The sequence below is a fragment of the Hyperolius riggenbachi genome, chromosome 1 (genome assembly GCF_040937935.1).
Source record: "Hyperolius riggenbachi isolate aHypRig1 chromosome 1, aHypRig1.pri, whole genome shotgun sequence".
Lineage (NCBI taxonomy): Eukaryota > Metazoa > Chordata > Amphibia > Anura > Hyperoliidae > Hyperolius > Hyperolius riggenbachi.
In genome coordinates, this window is record NC_090646.1 from 113,519,453 (window position 1) to 113,536,438 (window position 16,986).

The 16,986-nt window shown below is 43.0% G+C and overlaps 1 long non-coding RNA gene across 2 annotated transcripts in view; it reads left to right on the forward strand.

The window, feature by feature from the left end:
- LOC137546021 (uncharacterized) overlaps positions 1-16,986 on the forward strand; it is a 108,835-nt gene that overhangs the window by 36,571 nt on the left and 55,278 nt on the right. Inside the window, exons 2-3 of one of the 2 annotated variants that reach the window (XR_011026152.1) lie at positions 14,561-14,656; positions 15,778-15,841. This is a non-coding gene — a long non-coding RNA (uncharacterized lncRNA). Of the gene's footprint in view, positions 1-14,560; positions 14,657-15,777; positions 15,842-16,986 lie in introns of those variants that run through there. The other variant, XR_011026153.1, reaches the window with a different exon arrangement.

Consider the following 16,986-nt stretch of genomic DNA (forward strand, 5'->3'; position numbering starts at 1 on the left):
AACTGCACACAGGATATAAACAGTTCGTGTACGTATACATCAGCGACACTGATGTATTAACGTAACACAAATACAAGGAAAATAATAAACGTGCTGGTATGCATATATATTGGCAATGAACCAATATATGATGCAAAGACCAGCAAAGTATCTTTATAACAAGAAACACGATCGGGGGCTAAAGCGACAGCAAGGCAGGCTTAAGCTGAAGCTATGAAAACCCAAGGAAACCCTGCAGGAAGCAAATCTTTATACTGAGGTCATCCAATGGGAGCAGACATGCAGATTCCCACACAGGTGAATGATAATCAGTCACAAGCTGACAGCAGGGAAAGACAGACAAGGCTATACAGCTTGCATGGAAAGACATCAGAACTGCCTGAGCTGCAGCACTACTTCCAGCAATAGCTGCTGCAGCAGCGATCATTACAGGCTGCAATTTGTATTTGTCTCTGTCCCCTTTTTGGTTATGGGAATAAAAAGTATCCTATACTTTATTCCAGGTAATGTACTATGTGTGTGCCAAATTTTAGTTTACATTCTAGTAGTGGAATTTTTATTTTTCTCCACCCACTGATGTCCTGATCTTTCCCGGGTATGTATTTGGCTGCTGTTGGCTGTGGCCACTTTTTCTAACCCTAACACACAATTGTCAATAGTCAATGACCAAGTTTGTGAGATTTGTGGTCTTTGGCATGAATAATTTTCATTGAAATGAAACACATCTGATTCGCTGTTTGTAGCCCCACCCCTTTTCTAAATATTTAACCCCAGTCACCCAATGATCAACTGTACCAGGTTTGAGGCTTGTGCCATTAACAGTGCAAAAATGGCAGCAATTAAATATTTGCCTTGAAAATCAATAGGTGAATTGTGATTGGTTTTTGTAGGCTCCACCCACTTTTCTGAATATTAATCCCAGTCACCCAGTGACCAACTGTGCAAAGTTTTAGAACCCCACAATTAATAGTGTAAGAATGCTGAAGTTTACATTTTCCCAGTGAAATTTGTGTTGGTCTCCGCCCACTGAAGACTCGGCATTGCCCAGGTATGTATTTGACTGGTGCTAGCTCCGCCCACTTTTTCTAACCCAAACACAAAATTACTTAATGACCAAGTTTGTGAGCTTTGAGGTCTTTGGCATCAATAATTTGCATTGAAATAAAATAAATCTGATTGGCTGTAGCTCCACCCCTTTTCTGAATTTGAACCCCAATCACCCAATGGCCAACTGTACCAGGTACAGGTGATTAACAGTGCAAGAGGCTTGTGCCATTAACAGTGCAAGAATGGCATCAATTAAATATTCCCCTTAAAGATTAATAGGTGGATTTTAATTGGCTTTTGTAGGCTCCACCCACTTTTCTGAATATTAATCTCAGTCACCCAGTGACCAACTGTGCAAAGTTTGAGAACCCTACCATTAATAGTGTAAGAATTGCTGCAGTTTACATTTTCTCAGTGAAATTTATATTTGTCTCCGCCTACTGATGACCCAGCATTGCCCGATTATGTATTTGGCTGGTGTTGGCTGCGCCCACTTTTCCTAACCCTAACACACAATTACTCAATGACCAAGTTTGTGAGCTTTGCGGTCTTTGGCATCAATAACCTGCATTAAAATGAAACAAATCAGATTGGCTGTTTGGGGCTCCACCCCCTTATATAAATTTAAACCCCAGTCACGCAATGATCAACTGTACCAGGTTTGAGGCTTGTGCCATTAACAGTGCAAGAATGGCAGCAATGAAATATTCCCCTGAAAAATCAATAGGTAATTTTTGATTGTTTTTTGTAGGCTCCACCCACTTTTCTGAATATTAACCCCAGTCACCCAGTAACCAACTGTGCAAAGTTTGAGAACCCTACCATTAACAGTGTAAGAATGGATGCTGTTTACATTTTTCCAGTAAAATTTGTATTTGTCTCCACCCACTTATGACCCGGCATTGCCCGCTTATGTATTTGGCTGGTGTTGGCTGTGCCCACTTTCCTAACCCTAACACACAATTAATCAATTACTCAATTACCAAGTTTGTGAGCTTTGCGGTGTTTAGCAACAATAATTTGCATTGGAATGAAACAAATCTGATTGGCTATTTGTGGCTCCACCCCCTTTCTGAAATTGAACCCCAGTCACCCAATGATCAACTATACCAGGTTTAAAGGATACCACAACTGACATTTGGCATAATGAGATAGACATGGGTATGTACAGTGCCTAGCACACAAATAACTATGCTGTGTTCCTTTTTTTCTTTCTCTGCCTGAAAGAGGTAAATATCAGGTATGTAAGTGGCTGACTCAGTCCTGACTCAGACAGGAAGTGACTACAGTGTGACCTTCACTGATAAGAAATTCCAACTATAAAACACTTTCCTAGAAGAAAATGGCTTCTGAGAGCAAGAAAGAGATAAAAAAGGGGGAAATTCTTATCAGTGAGGATTACACTGTAGTCACTTCCTGTCTGAGTCAGGACTGAGTCAGCCACTTACATACCTGATATTTACCTCTTTCAGGCAGAGAAAGAAAAAAAGGAACACAGCATAGTTATTTGTGTGCTAGGCACTGTACATACCCATGTCTATCTCATTATGCCACATGTCAGTTGTGGTATCCTTTAAGGCTTGTGCCATTAACAGTGCAAGAATGGCAGAAATGTAAATATTCCCCTTGAAAATCATTAGGTGAATTTTGATTGGCTTTTATAGGCTCCAACCACTTTTCTGAATAATAACCCTAGTCACCCAATGACCAACTGTGCAAATTTTGAGAACCCCTACCATTAACAGTGTAAGAAAAACAAAAGTTTGCTTTCTTATACAGAAAGAACTTGCGATAATTCAGGTTGGAATGAGCTTGAGATGTCTCCCAGTGCATCACTGCTGAAAATATGCTAACTAACCATTGTTATCCTTAGAAACTAAACACACCTCCAGAACCGCTGGAATGCAATGATGTGTCAGCTTGTTGAATTGTACAGAGCCATAATAATCCAACACACATACAGGCTGTTTTGGATTGTTTGATCCTTATCAGTGCATAGTATAGATTAATTTAGCTTTATGCAGTAGGGCTTGTAACACCGAGAGGGACATGCTACCCAGAAAGCTCATGGTGACCCAGAACTCATTGGAGTGTGTAAGGGACTACAATGGTCCTAAAAGCCCCCTTACTAAGATGTTAAGAAAAACAAACGTTTGCTTTCTTAAAACAGAAAGAATTTGCGATAATTCAGGTTGGAGTGAGCTTGAGATGTCTCCCAGAGCATCACTGCTGAATATATGCAAATTAACCATTCTACCCTTAGAAGCTAAACACACCTCCAGTGTAACAGTGTATGGCTGCAGTTTACATTTTCCAGTGAAATTTGTATTTGTCTCTTTTTGGTTATGGGAATAAAAAGTATCCTATACTTTATTCCAGGTAATGTACTATGTGTGTGCCAAATTTCATTCAAATCCGGTCAGCCGTTTTTGCGTGATCGAGTAACAAACATCCAAACATCCAAACATCCAAACATCCGAACTTTCCCATTTATTATATTAGTAGGATATATATATATATATAATGCTATCATGCTGTCACAATGCTTTTGTATTTCAGGATCCCATTGGACAGAGGGTTTCCGGAACACAGCTCTGAATCACTTATTATTGATCAGTAATGATATTGAGATTTATTCCCGAATTCATGAGAGCTTCCATTATTTCCAGTGGTGATGAGCACTAAAGCATATTTGAAGGACAATAATTGTTTGCGAGGAAGAGCAGCACCCATTCAGGTGCGGAGAAAAGATTTCCTCCTCACCAACTGGTCAAAGATTTCCTTTGGAAGAGCTTACGTCTCATGAGCTGGAAAAATAATCCAAGCTATTATTTGCGTCCTTTCATAAACCAGCTAGATTGACAACTGAATCTAGCAAAGGTCTTCTAGCCATATGTTTACCAGAGATGGTGTAGATTGCTTTTTCACTCAATTAAGCAGCTGAATTTTGTAGGTGTTTAACCTGTCAGGTGCTGGAATCACAACCAAAATGCAAGCAGCGTTTCGTAGGCCCATTTCAGTTTCAGGAGCATGCTCTGCTTTGTTTCCATGTATAATCACCCTATTCCGTGGCTTAAAGGAAATCTGAAGTGAAAATAAACGTATCATATAATGGCCCATATGCAATTAACTTTTTCTCCTGAGTTTTCTCCTAGGTGATATATTCACACCTTATCAATAAAATGTCTTTTAAGCCACCAGCAAATAAAAAATGCTTAAAGGAAACCAGAAGGGACTTAAAAAAAAAAGAGTTTCACTTACCTGGGGCTTCTGCCAGCCCCCTGCAGTCACCCTGTGCCCGTGCCATCACGACACAATCCTCCGGTCCCCCGCTGCGGCTAAGTTTCGATCTCAGCCGTTGCGTCTGCGTGGCCCTGGCCGTGCGCACCCTCGTTCGCACTTTCCCAATGGGTTCCGGGTTTTTCCTGCGCAGGCGTAGTATTTGTTTTTTTAAAGTCCCTTCAGGTTTCCTCTAAATTAATTTTCATAGTCCTTTTCACCTAGTACATTTTCAATTTCAGAGTGCTGAATAGTTATTTTAAACAGAAGATAAAACATGATCTCCTTGGAGAAAACTCAGGTGAAAAAGTAAATTGCATACGGGCCAATTATTTGTATGTTTAGTACAGCTAAATAGAACATTAGTAGCAAAGATATGAGTCTCATTTTGTTTCCAGTACAGGAAGAGTTAGAAAATGTCATTTGTTATCTGAACAAAAGAGCTGCTCTGAGCTCTTTGACCAAACTTTGGTCGGCTACAGTGCTATTTTCTGAAGCACTTATACTGTACATCAAAAGAAAATGTGAAAGACAACTTCTGGTAAGATTTTACTGCAGGGAATGTCAAAGGATCATTAGCTCTGCTCTGTTTCATAGTTTAAAATGCAGAGTGTAGTGTGTAAATTACAAATATTAGAGAATGAGGCAATGTTATAAAAAAGCTATATATCTGAAAATAAAAATATGAGACTCTTTTCTTTGTTAATAATGTTCTATTAATTATCTGTACATACAATTCATTATATCATAGGTTTTTTTTTTTTTTTGCTTAAAGAGACTCTGTAACAAAATTTTGAGCCTTATTTCTTCTATCCTATAAGTTCATATACCTGTTTTAATGTGCTCTGTCTTACTGCAGCCTTTCCTAGTTGCACAGTGGCTGTATTATCTCTGTTATATGATCTAATCTTCTTTCCTCTGTCGGCTCTGTCGGGCTCAGGCAGTCAGACTGGAATGTGCTGTGCTGCTTGTGATTGGATATAAGCCATACACACCCTCTCCAGGCCCCTTGCAAGCTGTATGACTCACACACTGAGCTACTGTCAGCCTATCACTTGATATGTCTTTTGTTTGTAAACACTGCCTAAAACTGGCAATTACAAGCCAGGATTGCAGCAGGGAGTGACAGAAACAGCACAGAGGGGCCCAGGAGAACATAATGAATAGAATGGTATGCTTTTTATTGTAAGAATTTTAGAGTACAGATTCTCTTTAAGTGTGACTTTATCATTGAGAAACTGACATTGTGTTCTACCATAGCATGTGTATGCCATTGTAATAAGACTTTGGAAATGGCTGCTATTTTGATATACCTTTTAATGCTTTGTGTGTCTGTCAAGTTAAATAACTCACACAATAGCAGTTATACATTAAGCTGATTTCTCTTTCCCGCTTTCTTTTGTTGGCAACCATTGAAATGCCCCGTTGTGATTTTTATTACAATGTAAGATGATCCATTCAATAAAGCCTGGTGAGCATGTCATTGCTCTTATGGCTATACATGGTTAATAGCACATAAATTATAGTAATTTGAATGTGAAAGCGTGGAAATTTTCTTCTATTGCAAGAACCGGACTTCAGATATTTCTCGCGTATTATCTAAAACAGCTTTAAAGAGACTCCGTAACAAAAATTGCATCCTGTTTTTTATCATCCTACAAGTTCCAAAAGCTATTCTAATGTGTTCTGGCTTACTGCAGCACGTTCTACTATCAGCATCTCTGTAATAAATCAACTTATCTCTCTCTTGTCAGACTTGTCAGCCTGTGTCTGGAAGGCTGCCAAGTTCTTCAGTGTTGTGGTTCTGTGATGCATCTCCCCCCTCCAGGCCCCTCTCTGCACACTGCCTGTGTATTATTTAGATTACGGCAGCTTCTCTCTTCTCTCTTATCTTTTACAAGCTGGATAAATCGTCCTCTGAGCTGGCTGGGCTTTCACATACTGAGGAATTACATACAGGCAGAGCTGTCTGCACTCTGCAGGAAGAAACAGTCTGACACTTCAGTGGAAGATAGCTGCAGGGGGAAAGAAACACACAAATGATCTCTTGAGATTCAAAAGGAAGGGTGTATACAGCCTGCTTGTGTATGGATGTATTTTCTATGTGTGGACATACTGTACATCAACCTACTTCCTGTTTTGGTGGCCATTTTGTTTGTTTATAAACAAACTTTTTAAAACTGTTTTTAACCACTTTTAATGCGGCGAGGAGCGGCGAAATTGTGACAGAGGGTAATAGGAGATGTCCCCTAACGCACTGGTATGTTTACTTTTGTGCGATTTTAACAATACAGATTCTCTTTAACCCACTTTAATTGGTTCAGCTGATGCCGCCGTGATATTTAAAAGGGGTTTTCATCTTCGCTTGTAGATTTTTTCGAGCCCTCTCAATAGTTAATACACATAAAAAAAATATATTTTTTACAGGCATTTTCATTCATCCCCAGGATCACCACGGTAAATCCTGTATGTAATCCAACAAACTGCTTTAATTAAAGATTGTCTGTTAAGTGGTAGATTGAATGTGCCTCTTCGGCTGCATGGGTAAAAATGTTCGGCATTTACAAAGAATTGAGTCTGAATACCATTGAAATCAATGGGTTAAAAGTCATAAAGGCTTTGCTTTTGTAGTCTGAGTTGCGACTCGGACTAAAGGACAATTGAAGCGAGAGGTATATGGAGACTGCCATATTTATTTCCTTATAAGCAATACCAGTTGCCTGGCTGATCCTCTGACTCTAATCATTGCAGCCATAGACCCTGAACAAGCATGCAGATCAGGTGTTTCTGTCTCTTGTTATATCTGATAAGATTAGCTCCATGCTTGTTTCTGGTGAAATTCAGACACTACTGCTGCTAAATAAACCATCAGGGCTACCAGGCAACTGGTACTGTTTAAGAGGAAATCAATATTGCAGCCTCCATATTCTTCCCACTACAGTTGTCCTTTAGGCTAGTTACACACCAGGACGTTGCGTTTAGGGGACGTTATAGGGCACATAACGTGCCCCTAACGCAACGCCTGGTGCTCTCTGGTGTGGACGTCGGAGTGAGCCGCGTTGTGCAGCTCACTCTGGCGTCCGTGATGCCGTGATGCGTACTCTTGGACGCATGCGGCATCACGTGGTCCCGCCCGGCCAATCGCCGCACAGAGCGGCCGCTCCAGGAAGTAAACACTGCACGTCACTGAGTGCAGTGAATATTAATTAGCCATGTGCCTGGCCGCTCTCCGCTCCTCCCCAACATTACTGCGCATGTGCAAACAGTCTAACGCGGCTTAGCCACGTAGAACGCACAGCATGCAGCACTTTGCTGCATTACAATGTAACGCAACGTGGGCAGTGTAAACAGCCCACTTGTGTTACATTGCTGTGCGTTGGGGGAGCGTTACAGGCTGCACTAACGTGCGCCTGTAACGTCCCTGTGTGCAAGAAACCTTAAAGCCAATGGGTACCGGTTAAAAAAAGATAAAGTCAGATACTCACCTAAGGAGAGGGAAGGCTAGGTCCTAATGAGCCTTCCCTCTCCTCTCCCGGTGCCCTCGGTGCTGCGCTGGCTCCCCCGTTCGCGTCCGCTGCCGCAGGAACTTCGGAGGTCTTCGGGAGCACTCGGGCTTCCGAAGACGGGCCGCTCCATACTACGTACACGCGAGCGCGTCATAGAGGGCGCTCGCGCATGCGTAGTATGGAGCGGCCCTGTCCTCAGGAGCCTGAGTGCTCCCGAAGGCTTCCGAAAGGTCCCTTCGGCATGCGGAAGTGGCAGTATTTGACCGAACTGGTCGAATACTGCCACGGGGGATCCTGCGCGGGACCGGGCACCGGGAGAGGAGAGGGAAGGCTCATTAGGACCGAGCCTTCCCTCTCCTTAGGTGAGTATCTGACTTTTTCTTTTTTTAACCGGTAAACATTCACTTTAAGGCTGCTTTTACATTGGGACGTTACAGGCACACGTTAGAGCAGCCTGTAACGCAGCCCAACTCACAGTAATGAAAAATCAATGGGCTGTTCACAGTGCCCACGTTGCGTTACAGTGTAACGCTGGACGTTCAAAGAAAGTGCAGCATGCTGTGCGTTATATGTGGTTTTAGCTGCGTTAGACTGTTTGCACATGCTCAGTAAGGTAAGGGGAGAGTCTGCTATTGTTCCTAGCCACATGGCTAATTAATATTCACTGCACTGTAGTGTTGTCCAGATCATGAACGAATCTTTGATCTGAATCTTTTTTGTGAGTCGAATCTTCCGGATCATCACAATGAAGGATTCGGTTCACAGTGGATGTCTGGAAGAAACTGGAACTGCAGCTTCTGTGCACAAGCACAATCTTCCTGCTGCATCTCTCCCTTCCCCATTAGCACCCTCAATGTGCCCTCATTCTCCTGCACCTCTTACTCTGCTGCACCCCTGCTTTCTGCTTCCCTAGTAAAACAATTCAAAGATTCGGTTCAAAGATCCGGATCTTTTCAATGATCCGATTCGAATCATCCGAATCATTGAAAGGATCTGGACTTCCCAGGATAGCACCAAGAGCCTCATAACGGGCTCAATCTGACGTCCAACTTCAACACCACCATGCGTTGCGTTAGGGGCACGTTATGCGACCTTAACGTCCCCTAAAACGCAACGTCTTGGTTTGAAAGAGGCCTCAAACCAAACATTTTTTTAATTCAAAATATTTAGTTGCACCACTCTGACACATACAAAGATAAATAAACACTCCTTCAAGCCTATGAACATTTCAGTGCATGATTTTCACCCTTCTCTTTTCATAACTAGGGCTATACAGATGGCAGCCATTAGCAATTCCTCCATTGCTGGACACCACTTACTCCACCAGTTTGCCGGATTCTGTCCCGGCAAAATAAAAGGAAGGGAGGGGTTCCTCCAATAAATGTAAAATATTTTATATTTGTCATCATGCAGCTGAAAAAGGGCTGCTCTTTATTATTATAATTTAGAAAATAGATTTTATTTCTGAAGTCTTGTATTTTTAATTTGGGTCCACTTTAAGCCAATGGTATTGGTCTGCTAGAGAAATTGCCAGCATTGCTACATTTCAAATCCACAGAAATTCCCAAATTGTGCACAAAATTCCAAACAAAATCAGAATTTTTGGGATTCCAAGTTTGCACTGTAAAATAGCAAAATAGTTGTAATTTATTGTGAATTTTCACATTGACTTCCTTCAGCATGCTCAGTAAGCACTCTTAATGCAATCCGCAAACTTTTTTTTTCCAGTTTTGTTGCTATTTATGTGAAAAAAAAAAACCATGAATAGTGCTACCGTACTGCACATGCGTGAGCGTGGTCTGTGTATGCCCAGTAGCACAAAGCCAGCTTTTGCTGCTGGGCGTGCTTGGACTGTTCTCATGCATGCACAGAGGGAAGCCAGGACTCATGCAGTCGCAGAGCAGCTGCACTTGTACTTGGAGGGAGGTGTGGCCATGAAGGGGTTCGGGGGGAAGTGTCCCTGTGAGCATTGTTAAGGTTGAGGAGGACACAGGAAGCCTCTGGATCATTCTCTGTTTAACATTGTTTGCACCACGCTTTGATTCCTAATTTGCCCGTCATTTGAGGTGACCCTGAAAGCTGCAGGTTGCTTCCAGGGTTGTTGAAAGCTGTGCCTCTGCGTCCCCCTCTGTAGGTGAAAACGCCAATTGCTGCCAAATGCTTTTCTGTATACTTGCAAAAAAGTTTTGGCCAAGACGCCTCAGAACGCCTGCGTGAACCAGGCCTAACATTACTGTCATACCCTCCCCACTGCTCCAGCACCCACTTCACCACCAAAGTATAGAGATGTCGCGAACCTCCGATTTTCGCGGAAGGTTCGGTTCGCCGTAAAAGTTCGCGAACCACAATAGACTTCAATGGGGATGCGAACTTTGAAAAATAGAAAAAATTATGCTGGCCACAAAAGTGATGGAAAAGATGTTTCAAGGGGTCTAACACCTGGAGGGGGGCATGGCGGAGTGGGATACATGCCCAAAGTCTTGGGGAAAAATCTGGATGTGACGCAAAGCAGCGTTTTAAGGGCAGAAATGACATTGAATGCTAAATTGCAGGCCTAAAGTGCTTAAAAACATCTTGCATGTGTATACATCAATCAGGGAGTGTAATTAGAGTTCTGCTTCACACTGACGCACCAAACTCACTGTGTAACGCACCGCAAACAGCTGTTTGCGTAGTGACGGCCATGCTGGACTGGTGCGCACCATGGCGAGAGTGTAGGCCGTGGCGATTTTCAAGCCCATATGGTCGCCGGGCTGTGGTAGCTCAATGATAGAACAACAGTGACTGTCCAGCTGATCAAATTTGGTCTGTCCACAATGAAGCAACAACCTTATTATCTTCTTGTATGTAGGTAGGCATAGGTAGGTGTCCCAGTAGTTAGCTAGGCATAGGTAGGATTCCCAGTATAGGTAGGTAGGCATAGGTAGGAGTCCCAGTATAGGTAGGTAGGCATAGGTAGGTGTCCCAGTAGTTAGCTAGGCATAGGTAGGAGACCCAGTATAGGTAGGTAGGCATAGGTAGGTGTCCCAGTAGTTAGCTAGGCATAGGTAGGAGACCCAGTATAGGTAGGTAGGCATAGGTAGGTGTCCCAGTAGTTAGCTAGGCATAGGTAGGAGACCCTGTATAGGTAGGTAGGCATAGGTAGGAGTCCCAGTATAGGTAGGTAGGCATAGGTAGGTGTCCCAGTAGTTAGCTAGGCATAGGTAGGAGACCCAGTATAGGTAGGTCAGCATAGGTAGGTGTCCCAGTAGTTAGCTAGGCATAGGTAGGAGTCCCAGTATAGGTAGGTAGGCATAGGTAGAAGTCCCAGTATAGGTAGGTAGGCATAGGTAGGTGTCCCAGTAGTTAGCTAGGCATAGGTAGGAGACCCAGTATAGGTAGGTAGGCATAGGTAGGTGTCCCAGTAGTTAGCTAGGCATAGGTAGGAGTCCCAGTATAGGTAGGTAGGCATAGGTAGAAGTCCCAGTATAGGTAGGTAGGCATAGGTAGGTGCCTCAGTAGTTAGCTAGACATAGGTAGGAGACCCAGTAGTTAGCTAGGCATAGGTAGGAGACCCAGTATAGGTAGGTAGCCATAGGTAGGTCCCCTAGTATAGGTAGGCAGGTAGGTGTCCCCGTATAGGTAAGTAGGTGCCCCAGTAGTTAGGTAGGTATCCCAGTATAGATAGTTAGGAAGGGCCTGGCTGGCACAGTAATAACAATTACCAAGGTCCAGCTGCAACAGATAGGGCTGTATAATTCAGTGAGCAACACACAAAAAAAAAAACACATCAGGAAAACATTAGAGCTCTCAAAAGAGCTGTTGAGGGGTGCTATTTTAGCAATAACAATCAGCCAGGAGCAAGCCAAGAGCCTAACTAATCTTTCCCTAGGAGAACAAGTCTGCAGCAGCTGTCCCTAGTCTGTCTCTAGCAGGCACACGAGTGAGTGTCATGGCCGGCAAACCTGCCTTATATAAGGGGGGGAGTGGGGCTCCAGGGCTTAGTGTAGCCTGAATGGCTACAATGTGCCTGCTGACTGTGATGCAGAGGGTCAAAGTTGACCCTCATAGTGCATTATGGGGCGAATCGAACTTCCGCCAAAGTTCGCCTGGTCCAGGCGAACGCGAACCCCCAAAGTTCGCCTGGAACCGTTCGCCGGCGAACCGTTCGCTACATCTCCACCAAAGTACACAAGCCATCTCGGTATTGCCTGCTCCCCTCCCAGATTATGTACCCAAACTTAGGGCTGGCGCTTCTATAGGGGCAAACTGGGAAGTTGCCCAGTGCCCAGAGCCAGCTGACACCCCCCAAGTGTATAGTGGTCGCCAAGGCCTCTGCTGAGTATTTGGCAGTGCGGTAAACTCACCTGTACCAGCCAGTGCACTTCTTCATCAGTCTGCATGCTCCCACCTTTATCCCCGCTGGACGCATTTTTTGTGACTCAGCGACATGTTACATGAGTCACTGAGAAGAGACGCCAACGGGAAGAACTGCAGGGGCCCCGGAAAAAAACTTTACACCTGGGGGTGGGAGGGGGGGGGGGAGGAAGGAGAGACCCCCAGGGTAAAACTGGGGGAGAGGGAGGGTCAGGACAAAGGGGCCTGATCAGTGGCGTAGCTAAGGAGCTATGGGGCCTGGTGCAAGTTTTACATGGGGCCCCCCAGGCACTCTATACATAGCAATTGATACGGTGCACCAAAACCTGCCAATGGCAACTACAGTATCAGAGATGCAAGAAGGGGATGGGGAACAGTTTGTTAATGATTACTACAATTTAAAGCATCTATAGAAGTGATTATTACCAGCACAGGACCAACAAAGAGCTAATATTGTGCTTGAGAGAGGGCCCCTCGGGACACCTCTGGCCCAAGGGCCCCGATGCGGTCGCAACCTCTGCACCCCCTATTGCTACCCCACTGTGTCTGATGCTGCTTAAAGAAGGGGAGGGGGGGCAGGGCCCCATTGTACTTAGAATTTTCCCTGCCTAAAACAACTCAACAGTGTGCTTGTACCCTCTGCAGTGCTCCAGCATCAATCACAGGGTGCTCTGCTATCCTGTTTTACCTGCTCTCTCTCCTTCCTTAGATGTTGCAGCCAGATTACAGTGTGTACAGACAGACCCCATGCTCCACCACCGTTTCTTCCTCTACCAACAGCAAGCAAGTGCAGGAGAACAGCTGATGTGGCTGTCTTTTCTCCTGCAGCCACTCTGCAATCCTCAAGTTCGGTCTCTGGTGGTGCTGATGGGTCCGACCCTGACTTCAGAGAAGCAGACAAGACCAAGCCAGAGTATTGCAGAGTGGCTACAGGAGGGAAGAGAGCCAGATCAGCCTGTCCCTGTACTTTGCTTGCCGTCAGTGGTGGCAGAATGGGTGCTGGAGCACAGAGATCTGTACACACTGGAATCTGGCTGTAGATTCACAGTGCAAAGCAATGATGATCAGTAAAAGTTTGTTTACAGCTACACTATGAAGATAAGCAGCATTGCTGTTCATTGCCTGGTTTAATATGCTGCAATTACAAATGTACTAGAATAAGCTGAACAGCACAAATTAAGAATGATGAAAAGGACTATTAGCTCATTTCCTGCTTATTCTCCTGGTCTAATGTGCTTCTATTATAACTTCTCCCACCTGTCCCTCTTTTGGAACCCTCCTTGGGATCCCAGTCACTCTCTCCCTTATTTGTCCTTCTTTCAGGGCTGATGTACAGATCTATATTAATATATGTATTTTTCTACTGAAAAATGTCTTTCATCGACTTTATTCCAATGTTTTAAATTGATATATTTCTTATAATGTGAAGGAAAATGAACCAGGATAGAAAGGCCCAGTGTGGTTTAAATCATAAAACAACATATTTTCTGATGAAATCTTTATAGTATGCATGACTAGGGGTGTATCAGGAGCGTGACAGGGGCGTGACTAGGGGTGTGGCTTAAGTTCCCCTCTTTCTGATCTCAAAAGGTTGGGAGGTATGCTGCAGTAGTGTCTGAGTCACACCAGAAACAAACATGGAGCTAATGCTATCAGATATGACATAATGTCAGACACACCTGTTCTGCTGCATGCTTGTTCGGGGTCTTTGGCTAAATGTATTAGAGATAGGATCAGCAGGATAGCCAGGTAACTGGTATTGCTTAAAAGAAAGTAAATATGGAAGCCTCCATAGATCTCAATACAGTTGTCCTTTAGTTAATTTATTAGAAACCATAATTTGTAGTGGGCCCAATGCACCCCAGATATTTATAGTACATAAGAAGACTGCAATAGTTGATGCTTCTGTGGACTGTACAGCTTGCCTTAAAACCTGAGAAGGAAAAATAAGAAACTTTTTTTCCCCTGGTTTTGACACATTTTTAATAGTTAAATGTGGGATCTAAAGAGTATGTAGGGCCCTTTTAGACTTCTCAACACGTGTCACGGTGATATAAATAATCTGAGCCTATATTTTCCGGTTTATAGATCCTCAGTGACTGAAAAAGGGCACAGGTTTCCTTTTAAACTAGCAATCTGTGTGTTGAAGGTCTTTGTCTCTTACAGTGTGAGCAAAATTCTGGGAAAAATGAGTCACACAGACTCCTTGGCTGGCTCAATGTTTCATGAAATCTTGACAAGCCTTACACTTACCATCTGATGGATGCACAAATGAACAATGATAACATAACCTGGATCATCTTTTATCTCTGCCTAGCTTAAGAGACAGAATTTGTGTACTGAAACTCCCATAATTCTATATTTTATTAAAGGAGACTGCAAAGCAAGACTGGCTAGGGCCCTTCTACAGAATGACCGGACAGGAAGTCAACTGTACTCGGAAAATATCTTCATTTTCAACATCCTCGGTTGGTAGAGTATTTATTTGTTTATCATTAAATGCTAAGCTGTTTTTTTTTAACCCCGAACCGCAATTTATGTCCAGAAAGGCTTTAACGTTGGCTATATAGCATTTCATCAGTAAAAGAGTAAGTTAGCTAAATCATTGTGCTTGTCAGTAATGACCCAATAACCTGACCCGAGTACATAGCGAAAGAATGTTTGTTGTTCTTAAATGCTAATAGTGTATGTCCACGAGCAGATGAAAATTGCCGTAGCAATTGCTGGTGCGTGGTTTGAGCTGGTGAATAAGAATGAATGTCTACAATGAGCAGGCGGACTTGGATGTGGTAGGAACGTTGCTAGCAGAGGTCTCGAGGGGAAGGAAAGGTTATGCTAAGATATCACTATTTGTTCAGCGGATGCTGGAGGTTACAGACCGAGTTTTTAAAATGTACATAAAATGGAAATTAACAAAGCACACACAGTTTAAAGTAGTGATAGGCACATTTTCTCCAGATTGCTGATATTGTGCTTATGCCAAGGACATCATGCATGGAATGTGTTTTCGTGACCCCTTTAGAGGCTTTGCAGACAATGTCAAGGTTAGTGTGTGCTCTCCACAAACAAATAGCAAAATATATCACGGAAGAGAATAAAAAACAGTAAAAATCCCTTCTATTAGAACTAACTGGCTGCAAGATGGTGGTGTAACTTGTATGAGTAGTACAGCTAAGAAATAGAACATTGCTAGCAAAGAAAAGAGTCTCATATTGTTTTCCAGTACAGGAAGAGTTAAGAAACTTCATTTGTTATCTATGCAAAAGTGCTTCTCTGAGCTCTTCGACCCAACTTGGGACGAATACAGGCCTGTTTTCTGAAGCACTTAAACAGCCAAGTAACAGTGAAAGGCAGATTCTGATAAGGTTTTACTGCAGGAAAGTTCAAAGGTTCATTAGCTGATACGTTTTATAGTTTAAACTACAGAGTGTGGTTAGTAAACTGCAAATGTGGCATAATGATGCAATGTTATAAAAAAAAGCTATATAACTGAAAATAAAAATAAGATACTCTTTTCTTTGCTACTAATGTTCTATTCATAATCCATACTACACGTAAAATTCATTATAGCATACCTATTTCACTTCAGGTTTACTTTAAATACTGGTAACCAGTTCCTGTCATCTCTCTGAAGAAGGCTCCACCCCCTTCCCTGCATTGAACCTATGCTTACTTGCATGCTGATGCAGGCAGTCCAGTCCAGTGCAGACATAGGCCTTGATTCAATAAGCTGCTAAAGCAGCACAACTTAAATTAAGCAGTGTGAGTTAAAAATCCTGTGCGCACGCTACGGGCTGTAGTGTTGCGTAGCGTGCGCTGCTAACTTACGCCCACTCCTTTCATAATACTGCCTGCTCCTTTAATCCCACCGTGAGCCCCATCGGTTCCAGTGTCTTTGTAGGATGTGATCGCCGCACTTTGAATGGCCCAATAAGCTGCCTGTCACGTGAAGTGAAAAGGAACCTGTCCTGCAGCGGGGTGCAGGTAATGTATAACGCTCTGCTGCTGCTCTGCATTAAGTATGTAAAATAATTGTATTCAATGCCAAGCTGCTGCAGCTAAAGCAAATACAATTTTGGGATACGTTAAAATGAAAATAAAAACTCAGGATGCTAGCTTAATACTGCACCTATTAAACTCTCTAGTAAGGCTGCATCTGGAATATAGAATTTAGTTCTGGGCACTGCATTACAGGAAGGATATTTCAGATTTGGAGCAGGTGCAGAGATGAGCAACAAAATCGATTAGTGGGATCTTCCATCCCTCCAATCGATTTTGTTGCTCATCTCACTTACCAGGAAAGGTTAGATAAATTGGGCGAATTTAGTCTGGAGAAAAGACGCCTTAGAGGACATCTAATTAAGATGTATAAAAACATCAGAGGGCAATATAAAAGCTTGACAGAGGAGCTTTTTGTCTCTAGGTTGGCGCAAAGGACTAGGGGACGTGATTTGCGCATAGAAGAAAAATGTTTTAGCCATTTATTTAGAATAAAATTGTTTACAGTAAGAGTGATTAAAATGTGGTATGTATTACCAAAGGAAGTAGTTATGGCAAATTCTATATTTGTTTAAGGGGGCTTAGATGCTTTCCTTGCATTGAAAGACATCCATGGCTATAATTACTAAGTAAAACCTGTGTTGTTGATCCAGGGATTTTGCTATCTGGAGTTAGGAAGGTTTTTCTTCACTTTCAGGGCTAATTGAACCATGTCTTGTAAGCGTTTTTCATCTTCCTCTGGATTTACAGGGAAATGCGAGTGTGCAGGCTACTGTTTTTTCCTATTTTCTGGTTACAT